This window comes from Muntiacus reevesi, chromosome 17 (genome assembly GCF_963930625.1).
Source record: "Muntiacus reevesi chromosome 17, mMunRee1.1, whole genome shotgun sequence".
Lineage (NCBI taxonomy): Eukaryota > Metazoa > Chordata > Mammalia > Artiodactyla > Cervidae > Muntiacus > Muntiacus reevesi.
Window position 1 is genome coordinate 14,396,132 of NC_089265.1, and position 24,373 is coordinate 14,420,504.

Genomic DNA, 24,373 nt, shown 5'->3' on the forward strand with positions numbered 1-24,373 from the left:
CTAACGTTGCCCCTTTATTTTTATTAAATATCTAGAAATATGAAAAGTGTTAATAATATATATGAGGTGTAAAGAAAACAATAAAACATACAATGCTATGTTCACCATTTTGTGTAAGAAAAATGTTAACGATAGTCTAAAATAAGCCCTCTATTTTCCCGAATCCAGTGTCTTTCCTTGCTTCCTCAGAGATCACCTCTGCTCTGAATTATTTTTTTTATCATTCTTTTGCTTTTTATTATGGTTTGAGGATAAATTTTTATCAGTGTATATTTGTTGTGGGACACATACATTTTGATTATACAGAAATGTAATCATACTGCCTCATTGCCACAGTATGCCACTGCTTTGAATTTTGAATTTTATAATAGCTCAAGTATTTAATCTATTTATACTAACACAAATGTTAATTTTTTTATATTTTCAATATTATTTTGAGCTTTTTCTACTTTCATGCTTTTTGTCTGTTTCTTAATTATTTTAAATCGATTTGTTATTCTCATTTATCTTTCCCTTTATTAGTTAGTACAATAGTTGCATTCTCTTTTCTAGTTTTTAATGATTTAGAAATGTTAGTGTGAAGTTTGATCTTTATAACTCAACAAAATAACAGCTTGGAATAACATAACTACAATCAATCTCCTTTCATTTTGTATGTAATTTTCATGGATTTTAGTTATATTGCAATTTTTAGTCCAAATGACAGTTTTATTTTTATTTCACAAAGGTAAGAATGTTGCTCACTTTGTTTGCATCTGTTCCTTCTTGCGTCTGAGATCTCCTTCTGAGATCACTTTATTCTTTTTGAAGAACTACATTCAGAGTGTCATTTAGTAATTATCTATTGATAACAAATGCTCAGGTTTTGTTTATAAATGAATGCATATTTTTCTCATCATTGAAAGATATCTTAGTCTAAGTTGATAGTTATTTTGCTTTAGAACATTTAATCTATTACTATCTTGGTTTCTGGTGTACACTGTTATTATTTAGAAGTCAGTTGTCAAGCTAATTGCTTTTGTGAAGATGATCAATCTTTCCTTTCCACTACTTTTAATATTTTTTCCCTGTGCGTTTAGTGCCTTGCAGTTTTATCATGACATGTCCAGGTTTTGACTTTTTTTGTTTGTCTTAGATTACTTAATCTTTGTATTTGCATCTTTCATTAATTCTGAAAAATTGCCAGTTATTATTTATCTGTATACTCCCTCTCATCATTTTCTCTCTCCTTTCATTAAGGAAATACAGAAAGGTAAAAATTAGCTTTATGCTTTATTCACATTTGGGGTTCTAATATATTCTTAATTTTTGGTCTCTGAATTTCATTTTTAATCTTATTTATATTGTGACATAATATCAGATAGGGATTTTCTGTGCTATTATCTAAGTTTTTCAACAGTTAATGTGTTACCAAATTTGCACTGTAATCTCTCTCTCTCTCTTTCTGAAACATTCAAGGATAATTTGAAGTAAAATACCACTGAATCATAAAATGCTTCTATATAATTTTCCCATTATGAAAACAAAACATCTTTTTCATAAGCATAGTATAATTATAAAAATCAGGAAATTAATATTGATATGATACTACTAATTAATCTACATATATTATAGTTATCTATTGCTGTGATTACTCCAAAATAGTGGCTTAAAGCAACAAATACATGTAAACTCCCCGATCAAATAACATACACTGACAAACTAAATTTTTAAAAAAGAAAGAATAAAAAACGATATGCAACTATATGTTTTCTCCAGGAGATCCACTTTAGATCTAAGGACATGCATGAATTGAAAGTGAAATATTCCAGATCATAACCAAAGGGGGCAAGGATGGCTATGATAATATCAGACAAAATAGATTTTAAATAAAAGTTTTTGAAAGAGACATGAAGAAGACTATCTATAATGAAAAACAAGTCAATTCACCAAGAAGATACAGTAATTTTACAGATATGTGCACCAAATATCAGAGCCCAATATATGAAGCAAACATGGACAGAATCGAAGGGAGAAATAGAAAGCACTAGAAGAATAGTAGGAGATTTCAATTCCCATTTTCAATAGTGGAAGAAAAGTATACATAAAATGAATAATGAAACAAAGGGCCTGAACAATGCTATTATTCTGGTTTCATCTAACAGAAATGGACAGAACACTCCACTTAAAAATGGAAGAATACGCAATATTCATATAGATCTTTCTCCAGGATAGGCCATATGTTAGGTCAAAAAACAAACATTAATATGTTTTAGAAGATTAGAATCCTACAAAGTATCTTTTTCAACAACAGTGTAATGAAACTGGACATCAATATCAAAAGGAAAACTTAAAAGCCCACAAGTATGTGGAAATTAAACAAAACACTTTTAAATAACTCATAGGTCAAAGAAAAATTAGGAAATACCTTGCGACAAAAAAAAAAAAGAAGACCAAAATATGGAATGCCATGAAAGCAGTGTGAAGAAGGAACATAGCTTTAATATTGGCATTAAGAGAGAATCAAATCAATAACCTAACCGTACACCTTAAAGAACTAGAAAAAGAACGAAGTAAACCCAAAGCTAGCAGAAGTAAGGAAATAATAAAGATTAGAATAGAGATAAACAAAACAAAGAATAGAAAAATAGTAGATAAAATCAACAAAATCAAAGTTGGTTCTTCAAAAAGACTAAGAAAATTGACAAACTTTTTGCCAGACTAAGAAAAAAGAAAATAATTAAATAACTAAAATCAGAAATGAAAGATGGGAATTTTGCTGATTTTTAAGAAATTTAAAAGATTTTATATAAAGAGTTCTGTGAGCAATTATATGACAGCAAATTGGGTCATCTTGATAAAATGGACAAATTCTAAGAAACACATAACCTATAAAGACTGAATCATGAAAAAGAGAATATCTAAATAGATATAAAAGATTGAATCAGTAATCAAAAACTTCTCAACAAAGAAATGGAGTAGGCAATGGCAACCCACTCCAGTACTCTTGCCTGGAAAATCCCATGGATGGAGGAGCCTGGTGGGCTGCAGTCCATGGGGTTGCTAGGAGTCAGACACGACTGAGCGACTTCACTCTCACTTGTCACTTTCATGCATTGGAGAAGGAAATGGCAACCCACTCCAGTGTTCTTGCCTGGAGAATCCCAGGGACGGGGGAGCCTTGGTGGGCTGCCGTCTATGGGATCGCACAGAGTCGGACATGACTGAAGCGGCTTGGCAGCAGCAACAACAAAGAAAAGCCCAAGATTATATGGATTCACTGGTGAATTCTTCCAAGCATTTAAGGAAGAGTTAACACCAATTCTTCTCAAATTCTTCCAAAAAATTAAAGTGGAGAAAATGCTTTCAAATTAATTTTATAAATCCAGCATTACCCTAATCTCAAAGTCAGACAAAGACATTACCAAAAAAAAAAAAAAAAAAAAACAAGCAAGCAAGAAAACTATAGATCCATATGTCTAATGGATATTGAAACAAAAGTCCTCAAGGAAAAATCATCAAACTCAATTCAAAAACATAACATCAGGATTATATACCACGACCAGGTGGAATTTACTCCTGTAATGCAAGGATGCAAAGATGGTTCAACATAAGAAAATAAATCAAGCTACATTAACAAAAGGAAGGGAAAAAAAACTGATCATCTCAATTGATACAGATAAATCCTTTGACAAAGTTAAATACTCTTCCATGATAAAAATTTTAACAAACCATACCTAAAAGGAAACTACCTCAACATAATAAAGGCCATATATGAAAAACCAATAGCTAACATCATACTCAGTGGTGAAAGACTGAAAGCTTTTCCCTGAAATCAGGAAGAAGACAAGGATGGCCAGTTTTTACTGCTTCTATTCAACGTAGTACTGAAAGTCTTAACTAGAACAATGAGGCAAGAGAAATAAATAGAAAACATCCAAACTGGAAAGAAAGGAGTAAAATTATCTGTTCACAAATAAGTAAAAAACAATCCTTATTTTTATACATGCACACACACGTGCATATACACAACTAGTAGAACTAATCAGTGAATTTTAAGTGAAGCTGTAGAATACAAGCAACACACAAATCAGTTGCATGTGTATACACAGACAATGAAAATCAGAAAAGGAAATTGGAAAACAGCTTCATTTATAATATTAAAAAAAAATGCTTAGGAATGAATCTAAACAAGGAGTTAGAGAACTTTTACACAGAAAACTATAAAATGTTGCTGAAAGAAATTAAATAATGCAAAAATTAAACAGAAAGTCATTCTGTGTTCATTGACTAGAAGACTTCATCCTATTTATACCAGTACTAACCATTGAAATCTACATTTTCTATGCAATATTTTTTTTGTAGAAATAGAAAGATCTATGCTAAAATGCATGTAGTATCTCAGGGAACTCTAGATAGTCAAAATGATCTTGAAAAAGGAGAACAAAGATGGAAGACATTCTTCCTAACTTTGAACTTTATTACAGAGCCACAGCAGTCAAAACCCTGATAGTGGCTTATAAACAGAAAAATGGACCAATAATTTAGAATAGAAGGTCCAAAAACAAACCTTCAAATATATGGTTAAATGCTTTTGAACAAGAGTGCCAAGACCATTCAATGGAGAAAAGACAGTCTTTTCAACTAATTGTCTTGAGAAAACTGGATATCCATGTGCAAAAGAATATACTGGGGCTCTTATTCTATACCATATGCAAATGTTAATCTGAATGAACCAAAGACCTAAATGTAAGAGCTAAAACTATGTAACTCTTAGACAAATATATAGAACAGAAGCTTCACAACATTGGATTTGGCAATATTTATTAGACAGGATATCAAAGCATAGCCAACAAAAATAGACCAATTGACCACATAAAAATTGCAATCTGTTCTGTATCAAAGGACCCTATTAACAGAATCAGCTCAAATAGATATTTGCACACCCATGTTCATAGTAGCATTCCTAAATGCCTGTTGATGGATGAAGGGGTACATAAATGTAGTATGTAATACAATGGATTTTTCAGTCTTATAAAGGAAGGAAATTCTGACATGCTCAACATAAATGAACCTTAAAGACCTCATGCTAAGTGCAGTAAGCCAGACACAAAAGGGCAAATACTATGAAACTATTGAAGTGAGATCCCTAAAATAGTGAGAGTCATAGATAGAGAAAATAGAATGAAGGATGTCAGGACTTTGTGGTAGGGGAAAGGAGGAGTTATTATTTAATGGATATAGAGTTTCAGTTGCACAAGTAAAGAGGAAAAGAGTTCCGTGGATGGTGGTTGTGGCAACACAAGAATGTACTGTAAACTCTACGTTTAAAATGGCTTAAGTGATAAACTTTATATTTATATAACCACAATTGAACATGAACAAAACACGAGTCCACAGTACTTACTATCTTGCAGTGTCTGTGCGTCAGGAATCAGAAGTGATGAGTTGGGCGGTTTTGGATGAGTGTGTATGTAATTGTTATCAAGTGAAGTCATTTCAAGGGTCTTGAGGATTCATTTGCATGAAGACTCACTCACAAAACTGGTGGCTGGAGGCCTTGGCTCCTCGCTATGTGGACCTGTCCATAGTGTTGCTTGGCGTCTTCATAACATAGTAGTTAATACCACTTCTCGTAGTGAATGACCTAAGAGAGAGTGCGAGGAGGAAGCCATGGTGCCTTTTTTAAATCTTAGAAGTGATGTCCTTTTATTTCTGCCAGATTTTGTTTATTAAAAGTGAGTCACTAAGTATAGCCAAGGAGAAAATAATTAGACAAGGAGGAGCATCAAAGATTTGTGAATATATCTTAAAAGTACCACAGAGGAGTATTCAAGTTTTGCTCATTGTCCTAACTGTGTCCATTCATAGCAGTAGGAAGTATGTGATCACTGGTCTTTTTTTGTGTTATTTAATCTGTCTTTGTCTTTAACGGTATTGGCATTTCAGAATACAGACAGTATCGCTTCTCGGCCTTTTGGCTAAGATCAAGTGCAGAATACAGACAGTTCTGTACATTGGCTCTCAGTTTGAATGTCTGATGTTTCCTTGTGATTGGATTCAGCTCTGCATTTTGGTAGAAGTATTTCAAAGGTAATATTTTCATTGCACCATACAAGGAGGCCCACGCTATCAACTCTTCTTTACTGGTGACATTAAATTTAATCATCTGGTTAAGTTGGTGACTGTTGGTTTCTCTATCATATAATTACCATCTTTTTTGTCTTTAATAAGATACCCTTGAAATCCTGTTTGTTTTCACTTGTAATCAATTAGACACATGGAGCCTATGTGAAATAGACATTAAATTTTAACCCACTTGCTTTAGAATAAATATTTTTGCAATTTCTTGCTGGATCATTAATGCATTTAAAAACACATAATTTTGTGTTTTAATATTTTATCTAACATTTTAGGTTGTCTTCAGAATAAGTGTCAGTCTGGGTATCTTTCTCACCAACTGCTAGAAACAAAAACAGTGTTTCCTATTTAATACCTAGTTGTACAGCCAATATTAAATTATTTAATTGCTTCTCTAAGCTTTGACTGCTGTCACTGGGCATTGTGGTTACTACCTACTTGTTAAAATTGGGAGGCACTTCTCTCATTATTCACATCATATGCATGCATGCATGCTAAGTCACTTCAATCGTGTCTGGCTCCCTGTGACCCCATGGACTGTAGCCCTCCAGACTCGTCTATCCATGGGATTCTCTAGGACAGAATACTGGAGTGGCTTGCCACTGCCTACTCCAAGGATTCACATCATATGGTCCCCAGATTATCTTCAGCACCTGACAGTCAGGGTTCATAGCCTATTCCACCCTTTCTCCTAATAGCAACTTAGGTAGTTGGATCACCATTACATGATAGCATTTTTACATAGCGATACATGTCTAATATGGACTTCCCTGGTGGCTCAGATGGTAAAGCGTCTGCCTACAATGCGGGAGACCCGGGTTCAATCCCTGGGTTGGGAAGATCCCCTGGAGAAGGAAATGGCAACCCACTCCAATACTCTTGCCCGCAAAGTCCCATGGACGGAGAAGCCTTGTAGGCTGCAGTCCATGGGGTTGCAAAGAGTCGGACACGACTGAGCTACTTCACTTTCACTTTCACTTTCACATGTCTAATGATAATAATAGCTAATGGTCATTGAATGCTTGCTATATTTCAACATACAAGATGTGTTTGCAAGCATTAACTCATTTACTCCTTTCAGCATCTTACAGATTAGATGCTATGATTATCCATGTTTTACTGACTCAGTTCAGTTCAGTCCCTCAGTCATGTCCAACTCTTTGCAGTCCAATGGACTGCTGCACTCCAGGCTTCCCTGTCCATCACCAACTCCTGGAGCTTGCTCAGACTCATGTCCATCAAGACAGTGATGCCATCCCACCATCTCATCTTCTGTCATCTCCTTCTCCTCCTGCCTTCAATCTTTCCCAGCATCAGGGTCTTTTCCAAGGAGCCAGTTCTTTGCATCATGTGGCAAAGGATTGGAGCTTCAACTTCAGCATCAGTTCTTCCAATGAGTATTCAGGATTGATTTCCTTTAGGATTGACTTGTTTGATCTCCTTGCAGCCCAAGGGACTCTCAAGAGTTTTCTCTAACACCCACAGTTCAAAAGTATCACTTCTTTGGTGCTCAACTAGAGAGAGTATAATATAGCTATTGAGTCAAACTCAGGCAATCTGTCTCCAGAAGTTATACCCTTAATTGTTGTGCTGCCATAAAGAGGATTGCTTCCTGAAAACCTATGAGATATTTGTAAAATTATATAAATGTAGAATTTCCAAGGCACAGGAAGCTGAAGTTAGAAGATAAAATAAAATGCATTCCTTTTTTTTCCCCAGCTGTAGAAACTGAAGCTTAAAAAAAGTTAGCTTATTTACTACTTAAGGTAAAGTTGAGGCAAAATTTAGGCCTCCTGATGTCTAATAAATCCCGTTCACTTTCCATCATATCATACTATAAATGTCTGGTAAAATGAAAATAAGTATACTACACTCCATTATTTCACCAGGGGCAACGATATAACTCTATGATATCAGTTTCAAAGTTGAATTCTAAAATAAATATGCTACATATGCCACACATTAATTAAACATGAACTGCTTTTGGTTGCTTTCTTATAACATGAAAGGACTTTTGGAGGAATGATTTGGACGATCCATACATTTTTGCTCAGATAATCTGTTTAGTTCAAATATTTTCTTTTGTCCTAAGTAAATATATTTGACATAATTATCTGCTCATTTGTTTAAAAGTAATCTTTGTAAATGCAAATTTTAGACATACTATGGAAAAAGTATTTTCTGGTTATCAAGTACATATACAACTGTAAAGAAGAACTATTGTATACATACCCATTTAACCAAACATTTGAGTTATTTATACTATTTTGTATTGGTATAAGAAACTGATTAACCTATAAAGTGTATGTAGTTGACAGTATTCATTGACTCTTGATTTCCATGAGTCCATTGCCATTATTTTTATTACAATATTGTCTTATGTTACAGTGATAATTTTAAAGTGGTACTCAAGACACCTACATATTTGACAGCTTCCTTATGATATTTAGCTAAGAATGATTTTCACAATGGGTATGTCATGGGCTCTGATGAATCAGAAAGGGAACCAACCATTCAGAATACAAATCTGCCAAACCACTCAGTGGTATCCAACTCTGCAATCCCATGGACTATACGGTACATGGAATTCTCCACACCAGAATACTGGAGTGGGTAGCCTTCTCCAGGGGTTCTTCTCAACCCAGGGATCGAACTCAAGTCTCCCACATTGCAAGCGGATTCTTTACCATCTGAGCCACCAGGGAAGCCAGTTTAATTAAAATTAAAAAAAACAACAACCAAGGGCTAGGTAAGTGTGCATGGTTCAGTTAGCCTTAGACAATTGGACTGTATTTTTTTATGTCCTTTTTAAAAAATTTATTTTAAATTGACGAAAAATTGTTTTATAATATTGTTTTGGTTTCTGCTGCACAACAAATCAAGCACAATTATGCATGTAGATTGGGCTTTAATACAAATAAATAAAGGAGTTAAAGACTATAGACTAGAAGACACAGATATAATATGGGGTTTGTGAATTGTTAGAGGTTGGAAATGGATAAATGCAGAAATATAATTTAGAAACTTATGAGAAGTCAGCTAAAGATGAATCTGCCTTTGAAGATAATGGGAGACAGGCCCATTGTAAATTTTAGAATAGAAAAATGAAATGATGTAAAAAGACTGTTAGTTTTTTGGAAAATGAAGTTTTACCAAAATGTAACATTTAACATGGTCTAACTGGCCTTACAAGTTCAATTTTTCATCAGGGAGGGTTGAGTGGGGTCTGATAAGTAGGCTTGAGCCTTCAGAGAGCTCTGGCAAGCAATGTAGTGGGTGGTAGATTTAGCAGCATCTCCTTTTCTTGATTCTGTTGATGGTAAGCACAGTGGAGCAGAATAGAATCAGTAGAGGTCCTTAGAGTAATCTAATTGGGACTCAGAAGCTGACATTCTGGTAGCTAGTCTTGTCCTTCTGTCCACATAACCCTGGCAGAGGTAATCTCTAAGCCTATTAAACTCCCTGCCCTGTCCTATTCAAAAAGCATTATAACAGTTTACCCTTTGTAACTGTTTTTATGTAACAGTATATATATATAACAGTTTATATATAACAGTATACCAGTTATATCCACAGGTGTTCATCAGTACACTATGCTAAAGCTGTTAAAATAGTCCTCTTTTGTACTGATCCATGATTTTCAAATACAACCCATATTAGTAGAGCCTTTAAAATGGACCCATAAGCCAAGAAAGAACCCACTCTTTGCTTCCTCCATCAGATTAATATTAAAAGGAGAATATAGTAACAGTGACTACCATGACTAGAGAAAATGTATTGATAACTCCTGTCTCCTACTTGGGCTTCCATGGTGCCTCAGTGATAAAGAATCTGCCCTTGGCACAGGCGATGCAGGTTCAATCCCTGGATGGGGAAGATCCCCTGGAGGAGGGCATGGCAATGTACTCCAGTATTCCTGCCGGACAATTCCATGGACAGAGGAGACTGGCAGGCTACAGTCCATAGGTTTGCAAAGAGTCAGGCATGACTGAAGTGACAGCATGTGTGCACACACACCTCCTACTTATAAAACGTATGAATGTGCCAGTGGTATGTTTGTTTATTGTTTTGAGGTTATACAGAAGGGACTCATTGAGTAAACAAAACCAGAAAGAAGGAAACAACCAAGGAAGCAAGGACGTCAGTGAAATAGAAATTTCAGCAGAAAGCAGGACCTCAGAGTAACTATTCAGTTCAGTTCAGTTGCTCAGTCGTGTCCGACTCTTTGTGACCACATAGACCGCAGCACGCCAGAGTTCCTTGTCCATCACAAACTCCCAGAGCCTACTCAAACTCATGTCCATCGAGTCAGTGATGCCATCCAACCATCTCATCCTCTGTCATTCCCTTCTATTCCTGCCTTCAGTCTTTCCCAGCATCAGGGTCTTTTCCAGAGTTGGTTCTTCAGATCAGGTAGCCAAAGTATTCAAGTTTCAGCTTCAACATCAGACTTTCCAATGAATATTCAGGACTGATTTCCTTTAGGATTGGCTAATTGGATCTCCTTGCAGTCCAAGGGACTCTCAAGAGTCTTCTCCAACACCACAGCTCAAAAGCATCAATTTTTTGGCACTGAGCTTTCTTTATAGTCCAACTCTCACATCCATACATGGCTACTGGACAAACCATAGCCTTGACTGGAGGGACCTTTGTTGGTAAAGTAATGTCTCTCCTTTTTAATATGCTATCCAGGTTGGCCATAGCTTTTCTTCCAAGGAGCAAGTGTCTTTTTTAATTTCATGGCTGAAGTCACCATCTTCAGTGATTTTGGAGTCCAATAAAATCAAGTCTCTCATTCTTTCCATTGTTTCCCCATCTATTTGCCATGAAGTGACGGGACCAGATGCCATATCTTACTTTTCTGAATGTTGACTTTTAAGCAACTTTTTCACATTCTTCTTTCACTTTCATCACTTTAATTTTCTTCGCTTTCTGCCATAAGGGTGGTGTCATCTGTGTATCTGAGGTTATTGATATTTCTCCCATCAATCTTGATTCCAGCTTGTGCTTCATCCAGCCTGGCATTTTGCATGATGTACTCTGCATATAAGTTAAATAAGCAGTATGACAATATACAGCCTTGACGTACTCTTTTCCTGATTTGGAACCAGTCTGTTGTTCCATGTCCAGTTCTAACTGTTGCTTCTTGACCTGCATACAGATTCCTCAGGAGGCATGTGAGGTGGTCTGGTATTCCCATCTCTTTCAGGATTTTTCACAGTTTATTGTGATCCACACAGTCAAAGACTTTAGCATGTTCAATAAAGCAGAAGTAGATGTTTTCCTGGAACTCTCTTGCTTTTTTGATGATCCAACGGATGTTGGCAATTTGATCTCTGGTTCCTCTGGCTTTTCTAAAATCAGTTTGAACAGCTGGAAGTTCACTTGAAGTCTGGCTTGGAGAATTTTGAGCCTTACTTTGCTAGCATGTGAGATGAGTGCAATTATATGGGAGTTTGAACATACTTTGGCATTGCCTTTCTTTGGGATTGGAATGAAAACTGACCTTTTCCAATTGTGACCACTGCTGAGTTTTCCAGATTTGCTGACGTATTCAGTCCAGCACTTTCACAGCATCATCTTTTAGGATTTGAAATAGCTCAACTGGAATTCCATCACCTCCACTAGCTTTGTTCATAGTGATGGTTCCTAAGGCCCACTTGACTTTGCATTCTAGGATGTCTGGCTCTAGGTGAGTGATCTTACCATTATAGTTATCTGGGTCATGAAGATCTTTTTTGTATATTTCTTCTGTGTATCCTTGCCACCTTTTCTTAATATCTTCTATTTCTGTTAGGTCCATACCATTTCTGTCCTTTATTGTGCTCATCTTTGTATGAAGTTAAATGCAAAGGAGAAAAGGAAAGATATATCCATTTGAATGCAGATTTCCAAAGAATAGTAAGGAGAGATAAGAAAGCCTTCCTCAGAGATCAATGCAAAGAAATAGAAGAAAACAATAGAATGGCAAAGACAAGAGATCTCTTCAAGAAAATTAGAGATACCAAGGGAATATTTCATGCAAAGATGAGCCCAATAAAGAACAGAGTAATTGTAGAAGTGCACATTTGTGAAATTATTAGGGAAAGTATTTGTCTTCCTGCAGGGCTTTGGCTGGTGGGATGGAGACAATTTTCTTTAAATCTCAACGGACATGGTGATCTTATCTAAAGTAGGAATTTCAGTCAGCCTTGGGGAATATTTATAGTTGCTAAAGTAAGAGAGAGGGAAATGACAAACCCCGTTGCTATGCAAACAGCAGTATATTTGAGAGTATGAAGGATTAAATCTTGGCATTAATCCACAAATATTGTAACTGAGGTACCTGAATGACAGGCTAACTAGCAACCCACCTTAATCCTTCAGATTAGGAAAAAGAGAATAGCCTCACCCTACACACTGATCACTTGTCTTCTGACAGGTAGTTTATCACTATTCTCTGAAATGTTATGTTGTTTGACTTTAATTTTCACATGCAATTATGTCAACAAATTTTTAAAAAAGCAACTGCCCTCCTTCTTGCAGTGAATTAGAATGATCACATCTCCCAGAACTTTGGTATTATTTGTCCAATACTATCTACTCTTTAAATCATTCCTCAATTGAAACATATAAACCAAACAGAAAAACATACACAGAAATATCAGTGCATGTGTGTGTATACACATACATTATATGCAGAGAATTTGCTAAATTCATCTTTTTTTTTTTTTTTTTAGAGAAATGAAACCAGTGAGCAATGTGCAGAGTGAGGTTTTAAATTGTATTGATTTAAATTTTGTGTCAAAATAATGATTATGGAAAGAGGCAATGCATTCTCATGAAAGATTTGGAACAACTGTTGAGTCTGAATTATAAGGTGAATGGATTATATAGTGTGTTTTTTAAAAAGCATCATCTGGACTGAATTTACGGGGTATTTCTTTGCCTTCTCATGGAAACCAGTTTTCTCATCTTTATGTTTGAAAATAATGAATTATTGTTCTTAGAGTTAGCATTCACAGATATGGTTTTGTGCTTTACGTGTAATTCAGGATACTGTTGGCTCCATCTTGGCTTGTGCTCAGGCATTTTACATCTGCAATTCTACCTTGTGAAGCCTTCTGCTTGGAGTACATGATTCTATATCTTGGTCTCATTTTATTTAAATACTCTGCTGTGATTGATTAACCATAAGCTATAACAGCAGTAAAAATAAAGAAAAAGTAATAGCATCATATAGAATTATTGTCAATAGAAACTGACACAAGTTGAAGTAATAATAAAAGTTAAATGGGAAATATATCAAGTTAATATATGGCATAATCCCAAACTCCATGGAAGGTTTGGTTTATTGTGATGTTAGGGGAAGCAAGCATAGCTTTGAAAGGCTAGCTATTTTTGAATTCCTGAAGGGCAAAGTAACCTTTATATAAATGCAACCTACTGAGCGACTAAGATGAAATTTTAGTACATCTATGTAATTTTCTTTGTAATGATGTTCTAACATTTCACATTCTTTATAATAAATATATACAAGTGTAGATTCGGGAATAAAATATGTCATTTTCTGCTATAGGAGGCTAGTAGGAAATAAAGTATGTTATCGAGCATTATTATAAAGCCATGTCCAGACACAGGAAGCAATTCTGGATTATTGACACTGATTATGTCAGTCACTCACAAAGAGAAAAATGTTAGAACCGGCAGTATGCCTGTTACATCTTGAAAAGTTAGTTAAAGGTAATAAAAGAATAAATTATTTTACTCAGTGGGGAAAACATAAGAAAACTATCATCCTAATAGTTAGAACAGCCACACAGGTGATTATGGGGAGTAATACGTTTTAGGATCCGTCTTCTAATATTCTTAGTGATTGCAGGGCAATTGAGCATTCCCATACTATATCTCTCGTGGTATTAAAAGACCAAATGTTCATGGTGTTTGCTTGTTCTAGGGCTTCTCAGATGGCTCAGGTTGTAAAGAATAGCTGCCAATGCAGGAGACATAAGGGACAGGTGTAGGTGTAATCCCTGGGTCGGAAAGATCTCCTGGAGGAGGAAATGGAAACCCACTCCAGTATTCTTGCCTGGAGAATCCCATAGGCAGAGGAACCTGGCGGGCTGCAGTCCATGGAGTTGCAAAGAGTCAGAGTCCCCCTGTTCATAGAATTTCCCGGGCAATAATGCTGGCCTGAGCCTGAGCACAGACAAAAGCATTGATATTGCTAGTAGCAGCAGCAGCAGCGCCCACGCAGGCTGGCTCAGAGACAAACCTATACCTGGGCTGTCTTTTCTCTTTTGGATGTTACAGTGAAGGGATGCTTCACTGCAGGAGACAGGCTAGGCAGGACCTTTCTCAGGAGTCACCACCATTTGGAATTATGTCCCACAGCTTTGTGGACCCAGAAACAGTGTGTTGTCAATACATTCAGTGATTAACTCATATTTATTAAACTTTCAAGAGTGTGGTACATAAACCATAAATACTAACTTGTGAATAATAGTTCTTTCCAGTGATTACAAACTTTAAAACATTGTCAAGAGCAAACTATTCTCTCCTAGTAGTCAGCTATATAGGAAACTAAATCACCCAATAGAAAGCTACTGTCATGGCATTAAAGAGCATCTAAGAATGGTTTAAATGTAATATTTTGCGAGAAATTATTTCTAATTTACATGGAGAACTGGAACTCACAAAGCCTTCTAAATCTTGTGTCTTGAACAATGTCCCTTGAACAATGCTAAATGCTGCTGCTTGACAAAACGGGACTTCTCTGGATTTCTTGGATCAACTATCTGATCCTTTCACTTGGTGTATATCACTTTTGGATCAATATTTTTAATCAAAGTTTGTTAAAGACTGCTTTGCTGATTTACGATTCACTGTTTTCCTATACTTTCTGAATTAGCCCAGCTCTCTGAGTTCTTCAAGTTTTTATTGTGCAAATTTCAACTTGCACAGTATGGAAGACTCCAAACTTACCACCCTCACTCACCTCCATCACGATGACATACATGTGTGCCATAGAATGACCATCCCAATGTCTCTGCTTCATTTCTCTAATCTCCAAAGTGGTTCTAGCCCATAAATATCTGGAAAACAAGAGTTCTGGGTGATACAGATGGAAGGATGGACCTTTCCATGGACCTCTCACTTTGAGGAAAATATGTAAGCATGGGGTCCTAGAGGGCTTCCCAGGGAGCCCACAAAGATTCTTCTGATAAAAAGCAAAAATGCTAATAGCTACCATTTATGAGGGACCTGCTATGAGCCAGTCAATATTACTAGGCAATTTACATACAGTTTCTAATTTGATCTTGACAACAATTGAATGTGATAGATGTTATTAAATTCATTTTAAAATTAATAAACTGAAGTTCAAATAAATTAAGATAAATAGTTAAGGTTATTAAACTCAAAGTGAGAAATCTGTTATTAAACTCATGTTTGTCTGGCTCTAAAGCCTGACACTCTAATCAGTCTGCCCACACCTTCCAAGCTAGTTACTAATGAGGCTAGAAGCATGGCTTCATTCTGAACTCTCATAGTTGCCTCGAGTTTGCCTTGTGTTTTCTCTACCCCCTCCCATACTTTTGCCTGAGAACATGATTATGATCTGATATCAGGCACTGTTTTCACTAGATGAGGCTACCAAAGTCTTATAAAATACTTAGTATGGCATTCTACATACCAATTATCAGTTTTTATTTTGTCCTCATAGCCATTGTCTCCACGTAATATGTCTAGAGGGTTGCTATCTAATGAAGTCTTTGGTCTCAACTATGAGCTGTTTACCATATTTTTGCAGACCTTGAACTCATTTGATAACAGTGATGTCACTCACAGTGAAATCATTTGAGCCCTTCCCTCCTATCAAATTGCCAGTATTAGTAGGTCTGGATATTGTCCTGGCAGAAAGAAACAGTTATACAATTGGACTTTGTTTTGGTTTGGAGCTTGATTATTTTCCCATTGCTGTGGACTTGACTCTGAGATAAAGGCACCTCAAGTCCTTTCGTTAGTCTAACTAAAATGATGAATTATGTTTACATGAGTGACCTACTCATAATCCATAATGGCTGATTACTTTGGGCTCAGTTACATAAGAGAGATGTTGGGTTGTGTCCAGTTCTCACTGCAGTAACTATAATTCAGTCCCCTTTTCTCCCATCAACTCACTATTGCAGAGACATGCTGAATGAAGTGTAGGGTGTAGACCTAGAAAGGAGATTTTTGAACTGTCTATTAAGGGTATACAGGTGTATTAATTGTTGGCAAGATTGGTATCTAGGCTTTTCATTAACATAATAGATACTAGCCTCAGTTCAACATGTGTTATAAATTCATGCTACCTTCAAATTGGTCTCTAATTTAAAATCTTGAATGTAAACAAATGCCCATCCTTTTGTAACATATAACAGTGATTCTTCTTTTTTAAAAAATCAAGAAACCTTTTGAGATGCTGAATATTCCCTTTAAAGATCGGTGATCTTTCATCAAGTAATTTTTTGTATACATGTGTATTAGTAGGTATAACTTTCAGCAACTTTTGTTTGAGAAAGTACATCAGAACACAGAATCTGCCTTGATTTCAGTAAATGGTTTTATGTTCTTCTGGTCATGCCAACTATTTATATACAGATGAAAGATTATAGACTGTATGTATACCAGATACATTTTTTATATACCACTATAATAAATATATGGAGTCACAGACCTCTTGTCATATTTCTCTGCCCTACCTCTCTCTTTAATCATGTCTAGAGTTTCCTTATGCAATGGATTTTGTGATCACAGAATTATGATACCAGATTTTGACTATGCTGTGAAAATAAAGGAGAAATCACTCAAGAGCAGTCACAATTCATGCCTACATTGACAGTTATCTGCTTTCAGAGTTCCTTGGCAATCCAATGGTAAGGACTTCTTGTCCCTATGCAGAGGGTTCAGGTTTGATCACTTATCAGAGATCTAGGATCCCATGTGCCTAATCGCCAAAAAACTAAACAAAACAAACAAAAAAGCAGACACAGTATTATAACGAAATCAATAAAGACTTTAAAAATGGCCTACATCAAAACAAAATCTTAAAATGTTATCTGTTTATTTACTGTGGATAACTCTGAAAAAAGGAACTTAAAAGTAATTGGAACCCTTATTTCACATTTAATTTTGTTTCTTTTTATTGTTCTTATCATATATTCTTTTTTTTTTCATTTATTTTTATTAGCTGGAGGCTAATTACTTCACAACATTGCAGTGGGTTTTGTCATACATTGACATGAATCAGCCATGGAGTTACATGTATTCCCCATCCCGATCCCCCCTCCCACCTCCCTCTCCATCCGATTCCTCTGGGTCTTCCCAGTGCACCAGGCCCGAGCACTTGTCTCATGCATCCCACCTGGGCTGGTGATCTGTTTCACTATAGATAATATACATGCTGTTCTCTCGAAACATCCCACCCTCGCCTTCTTCCACAGAGTCCAAAAGTCTTGGTCCTAGAAACATGTAATCAAACGAGCATGGTTGAATTTAGATGGCCTTAAAGGCGTGAATAGGGCCAATACCTGGAATTAAACATGCCTGACATGATTTGAAAAATCTGGTTCTTCCCAGAAATTCAGCAGAATATATGTAGCAGAATATGTGTTACTGAACTTTGGGATTTCCTAAGGATACATTTTTCACTTGTTCTGAAAGTGAAGCTTTTCATTTTTCATAATCAACTTACAGCATATTGAAGACATTTAATATGTGTTCACATGTCTGAGTAAATGTGTTTATATGTTAAAACTTACTTAAATGTAAGGAAAAAAGATCCACTCCAGCTAGCTCAAGAAAACAGGAGTCACTGTGAAAACACAAGTGGAGCATGTGGGAGAAAACGTTTCATGGCAACTATCAAGGCCTCAGCCGGCCAGGAATGGGGACTGAAGGGGCACGCTGGAATTGTTGCTTTCTTTGTCTCACTGCCAGCTGAGTTTGACTCCTTGTGCATAGTTTGCTTTCCCACATGGCTTGACCTAATCTATAAACATGATTTTGACTCTTCATAAGATTTCTTGCCCCAACTCAATCTGTTGGTATGTTTTATTTTCAACTCTACTAGTGACTGAAAAAGTGCCGTTATATAGCCCACTTTAAATACTTGTGAAATCAGATCAGATTTTCTGTTAGGCAAGAAACAAAGGTCACTCACTCACTCAAATTAGGTCTTCTTGAGTTAGAGGCCCTGTCTTTGTATGATCAACTATCGCAATGGGAAATGGTGGCACCTGAGGGTTTCTTTCTGTGGTGACTTTCTTGGGGCCTGTTTTCTTTAGGAGGTGACATGAATGATACACACTCTGTTATGTCTCTAATTCAATATAATTTAAGTGTGAAAAGATGTCAGAAGACACTTCTTAAAGCCTCTGAAGTCTTTTAGAAAAATAACCATCTGAATAAGATTGCATTAAAGACAATATTTGGGGGAGTTCCCTGGTGGCTTAGTGGTTAGGATTCAGTGCTGTCACTGCCAGGGCCCAAGTTCAATTCCTAGTCAGAGAGAACTGACACCAGCCCCATGGCATGGCCAAAAAAAATTTAAAAAAACACACAATATTTTGATGGCCTTTCTTTGTGGTTCTGTTACTTTCATCCTAATTGAATGGCTTTTGTTGTTGCTGTCAGAGTATTTTGTATTTATATCATTTTGAAACCAAACTAAGTCTTATTCAGCCAAGGTTTGTGCATTTCATAATTAATAATTGTGAATAACAATCAAAAATCTGGTATCTTAAGGGATTCTTTTCTACTTCAGTTTCCATGTTCCTGTTCCTCATCTCCTGCTTTTCCTTTCAAAATATCACATTTAAAATGTTATTTTCCCTCTGCATGTACTTACTCTGCACTATTTCCACTCTAGTTTCTTTCATTTTACTCTACTCCGGGAGGTTAATTTCCTCTACACCCATATCATGTTACTGCACATTATTGAATATCAAATGCCACATTTTTTCTGGACAACTTCCCAAACTCAAAAATGAAATAGAGTTCTACTTGTGTGTGTGTGTGTGTGTGTGTGTTTTTAACCAATTTCACCCTTCCAATTGTAAACACTACATTTTGAATTTTATTGCAGTTGCTGTAACAAAAATTTTTTTTTGGTTATAAGTGACAGACAACCCAATGTATAATCATGCATTGATTATACCACTGAAAAGTTCAGTGGTGGATTAATCCAAATTTTCAAAGGTGGCATCAAGAAGCTATTTCTTAGCATCTGTTTTGTTTTGGGTTTCTACTACTGGCTTCCTTCTGGGGTGCACTTTTTTTCAAGGTGTCCCCTCAGCACCTCCAGGCTTCTATCCTCAAATTTTGTTTTCTCTTCTCTAATAATTTTAACTAGAGTTTCAGAATTAATCTTTCTTCTTAGTTGGCCTTGCATCTCAAATCAAAAACTAATTATTGGTGCCAAGGGATGGAAATGAGTGATTTACTATATACAAGCTTCAAGTTTGTCCTTTAAGTAAAAAAAAAAAAAAAAAAAGGATTAATTGTACCAATACTACTATGACTGAGAATAGACAAGAGGATGATTTAAAAGGGAAAATCAAGATTCTGTTACTAGAAGAGGAGAGTAAAGAGTAAAATAGTGTATTTGTCAGTATATACAGCAAAGCGGGGACTGTGCTATGTGTTTCAAGCTCTCCACAGCATCTATCATGCAATCTTCAGTACATTTAAATGCTTAATACATAGATGTAGAATATTTAGTCAGTTAAACAAAGTAATTTCATAAGGTAGAGTTAGATTTTGATGTTATTTGTGTATATGTTTTTATGGCGAGAAGGAGGGCTGCAGTCACCACTGTTTGTCTTTTTAATTGTGCCTCCCTTTTGGTTTTGTCCTGAGTCCTTGGCCCGTCATCAAACCAGGCTCTAAGAATGGGTAGGAAACTTAATGATGTTAAAGTGTGAAAGAACCACAGCAGCTTAAAGTACTTCCTCTGTTTGGAGCCTTTTCAGTTCAGTTCTGTTCAGTCGCTCAGTCGTGTCTGACTCTTTGCGACCCCATGGACTGCAGCACACCAGGCCTCCCTGTCCATCACCAACTCCCGGAGTTTACTCAAACTCATGTCCATTGAGTCAGTGATGCCATCCAACCATCTCATCCTCTGTCGTCCCCTTCTCCTCCGGCCTTCAATCTTGGAGGCTTTTACAAAAATATAAATCAAAATTTTGAAGTAAACAATTCAATAATTTATTTATTTCAGAAATATTCATTGAGAACCAATGTGTTCCTGGCTCTCACCATACAAAGAAATAAACTGAAAATGGCTTAACAGACTTAAACGTAAGACATGACACCGTAAAGCTCCTAGAAGAAAACAGACAGAAACATTCTCTGACATCAATCATACCACTGATTTCTTAGATTAAAGGCTATGTAAATAAGTACAGAAATAAATAAATGGGACCTGGTCAAACTTACAAGCTTTTGCACAGCAAAGGAACCCACAACAACATGAAAACACAACCTCCAGAATGAAAGAAGATATTTGCATATGACGCAACTTACAAGGTCTTAATTTCCAAAATATACAAATACTTCATACAAACTAACAACAAAAAGAAAACAAACATGCCAACTGAAAAATGGGCAGAAGACCTAAGGACATATTTCTCCACAGATGAAATACAAATGGTCAATAGGCACATGAAAAGATACTCAACATCACTACTATAGAAATGCAAACTAAAACTACAATGAGGTACCACCTCCCCCCAGTCAGAATCGCCATCATTAAAAGTCTACAGTAATAAATGCTAGAGAGGATGTGGTAAAAAGGGAACCCTCCTACCCTGTTGGTGGGAACATAAGTTCCTACTGTGGAAAATACTATGAAAGTTCCTCAGAAAACTAAAAATAGAATTATCATATGATCAAGCAGTCCCACTCCTGGGCATACATCCAGAAAAAACTATAATTCAAAAAGTTATATGCACCCTAGTGTTTATTGCAGTACTATTTACAATAGCCAAGCCTTGGAAATAATCTAAATATCCATTGACCAATGAATGGATAAAGAGGTTGTGGTATATGTATGTGTGTGTGTGTGTAAATATATATATTTACACACACACACACATAAATATATACACACTGAAATACTACTAAACCATAAAAAGAACACAGTAATGCCATTTGCAGCAAGATAGATGGAACTAGAGATTATCATATTACTAAGTGATGTCAGAAAGGAACAAATACCTTATGTTATCACTTATATATGGAATCTAAAATATGACACAAATGAACCTATCTATGAAACATAAATAGAATCATGGACATAAAAAACAGACTAATGGTTGGGGAAGGTTGGAGTTAGCAGATGTAAACTTTTATATATAGAATGGATAAGTGATAAGGTCCTGCTGTATCACACAGAGAGCTATATTCAGTATCTTATGATAAACCATAACAAAAAGGATTAGACATGATATATAAGTATGTGTGTATATATATCTATATATCTATCTATATGTCTATGTATCTATCTATATATCTATCTTATATATATATATCATACTTATATATATGATATATAAGTATGTGTGTATATCTATCTATCTAGATATATCTATATCTATCTAGATAGATATCTATTTATCTATCTATCTATCTATGTATATCTATCTATCATCTATTACTAATGTAAAGCAAAATGATTCAGCTATATCTATTTATATATATATCGATATATATAGCTGAATCATTTTGCTTTACATTAGTATTTAACACAACTTTGTAAATCAGTTATACTTCAATAAGACAATTCAACCATTTAACATTCTCTGAGCATCAGTGCTGCTTGGGACATTCCTGGATTGGGATATCTGTTTTCCTGGAACTACATTCAAGAGAAATTACATACCATGGTGATACACTAGGCTAAGCCCATAAGGGAAAAGTATATAATTAGTTTGCTGTTGGAAAGAGTCATGAACTTGTGGTCTAAGTCACAGTCGAATTTATTCGGAAGAGGGAATGAGGCAGACTTGCTACTCACACCCCAGTCTTTTCAAATGGATTGTTTTCTTTTAGAAATACGCGTTATAGGAGAGACATAAATTCTTTAAGTGCAATTTGAAAGTTGCTGCCTCATAATTACCTCATATCTCAAACTCATTAATGTCTTTTTAATGCAAAATTCCTTCCTCGAATGTGGGAATTTATCAGTTTGAGTGTGTGTGTGTGTGTGTGTGTGTGTGTGTGTGTGTGTGTAGTGTCATGCAGCAAATCCCATATATTTGGGCCACACTACCTTTGCATCTCAGTTTCATTTTTCATGCCTGGAAACAGTATTCTCTTGATGAAAGGCAGTTTCTATTGCCCTTTTTAATGCTCCCTTTTTTCTGCTCATTCTGTGATCATCCTCTTACTCATCTTCAAGTCTGGATAAGCTAAGATTGAGCAAGCAGAACCCAGAACCCTCTCTCTGACACCCCAAACCAATAGCTCTAGTTTTCCTGCACAGAGATGTGAGTGTCCATGTGTGATGACGGGGTCAACACATTTCCTTCCTACCCTTATATTTCACTGCTCTCTTCCACCCCATTGTAAATTCTTAACACTTCCTTGAACTTGCTGTGTGATTAAACAAGTGAATGCACTGTATGGGTTTTGCTCCTGTATCTTCTTGTCTGCTTGATTAGTTCTCATTCATCCTTTAAGGCACCACACTCATGCATCAGTCTTTCCATGACACCTTTTTCCTGTCTCTGAATATGATCATTTCCTTTACTCTCTCCTGCAACATTGCATATTAAGCAACATTTGTCACTCTGCATACCCCACATGTCTGTTTAATCAACTTGTAATCTCTAGGAGTTCATGGACTCTGTCTTACTATCTCATCATCTTCAACAATTAGAAACGTTTCTGACACGTAGGAGTTGTTCAGCACATTTGTTGAAGGGATTAATTTCTGGGACCCAAAATTTTGCTTCTTAAGGTGCTTTCAGTTTATATTAATAGCTGCCTAGAGAAATGTCTCAAGAAGGATCATGAAACTGAGTCTGAATGACGACCAAAATTCTGTCGTCACCACCCGTGAGGTCTGCTATGAGTACAGGTGGATTTGGGGACATGGCAACATATGTGCTTCTATTCAGCATCCTTACCTGAAGACTACTCAAAACAGGGGTGTACCTATGGCTGATTCTTGTCAGTGCTTGACAGAAAACAACAAAATTCTGCAAAGCAATTAACCTTCAATCAAAAAAATAAATAAAAAAAGACTAATCAGAAATAAATATATTTATTGCCTCCCTTCCTATTAAAGGTTCAAGCATGTCCTCCAATATTCATTATTTTCCAACTGTAAGATGAATTTCCTTCCCATATGCTTATTCATCATCCCATAATTTCCATAAAAATAGCATTCATCAGTGTTATGTGATTATATGCATAGATATACCTAAAATTATACATATATATAAATTTATATATGTATATATGTATCTATATTTTCTTCTAGCTATGATATATTGGTGTTCTGAAAGGCTGTGTTTAATAACACCAATGTATCTCAATGTTCTGGAAGAGTTCCTGGCATATTACAGTGTTAATTACTCAATAAATATTTATCGAGTTTAGAATTAGCTTAAATTAAGGGGCAGAAGGAAATAAAAGCCTTATGATGGAGAGAGGAAGCCTAGAGAGTTAGTATGTTTATATGTGTAAGGGGAACAGTTGATGCAGAGTGAAAAAGTAGGAATTATTATATAGAGAATACAAAGATTCTCTCTGTAGTTTTATTTGAACTTCAGTTTTCTTGCTTGTAAAATGAGGATGTTAATTTTGTAATTTCTGAGATAACTCTAGGTGCCTCTACTACTACTCAAATCCCCCCAAAATCAACCATATCTCAGTAGTTCTATGTTTTTATAACATTGTTTAACCCATGAAAACAAATATATGCACTCCATAGCAAAAGAAAATGAAAAAAAAAAGCACATAGTAGATGTTTAATAAATTATAGTTGTGTATTCACCTCCCATTTATTGTTCAATAGCATTACTATAATAGCCTACTTCAGTTGATAATGGATTGAAATAGCCAGAAAATGAGAATTCTGGAAGGATTTCTCTCTACGCCTTGTCTAAAGAGTCCTGTTTCCCATATAATGGACCATCCTTTACAGCAGATTGAAATAGAGTTTTAAACTGACTTCATTATAGCCATAATGTGAAATGTAAGTACATCTATTCTAAAAGTAGCG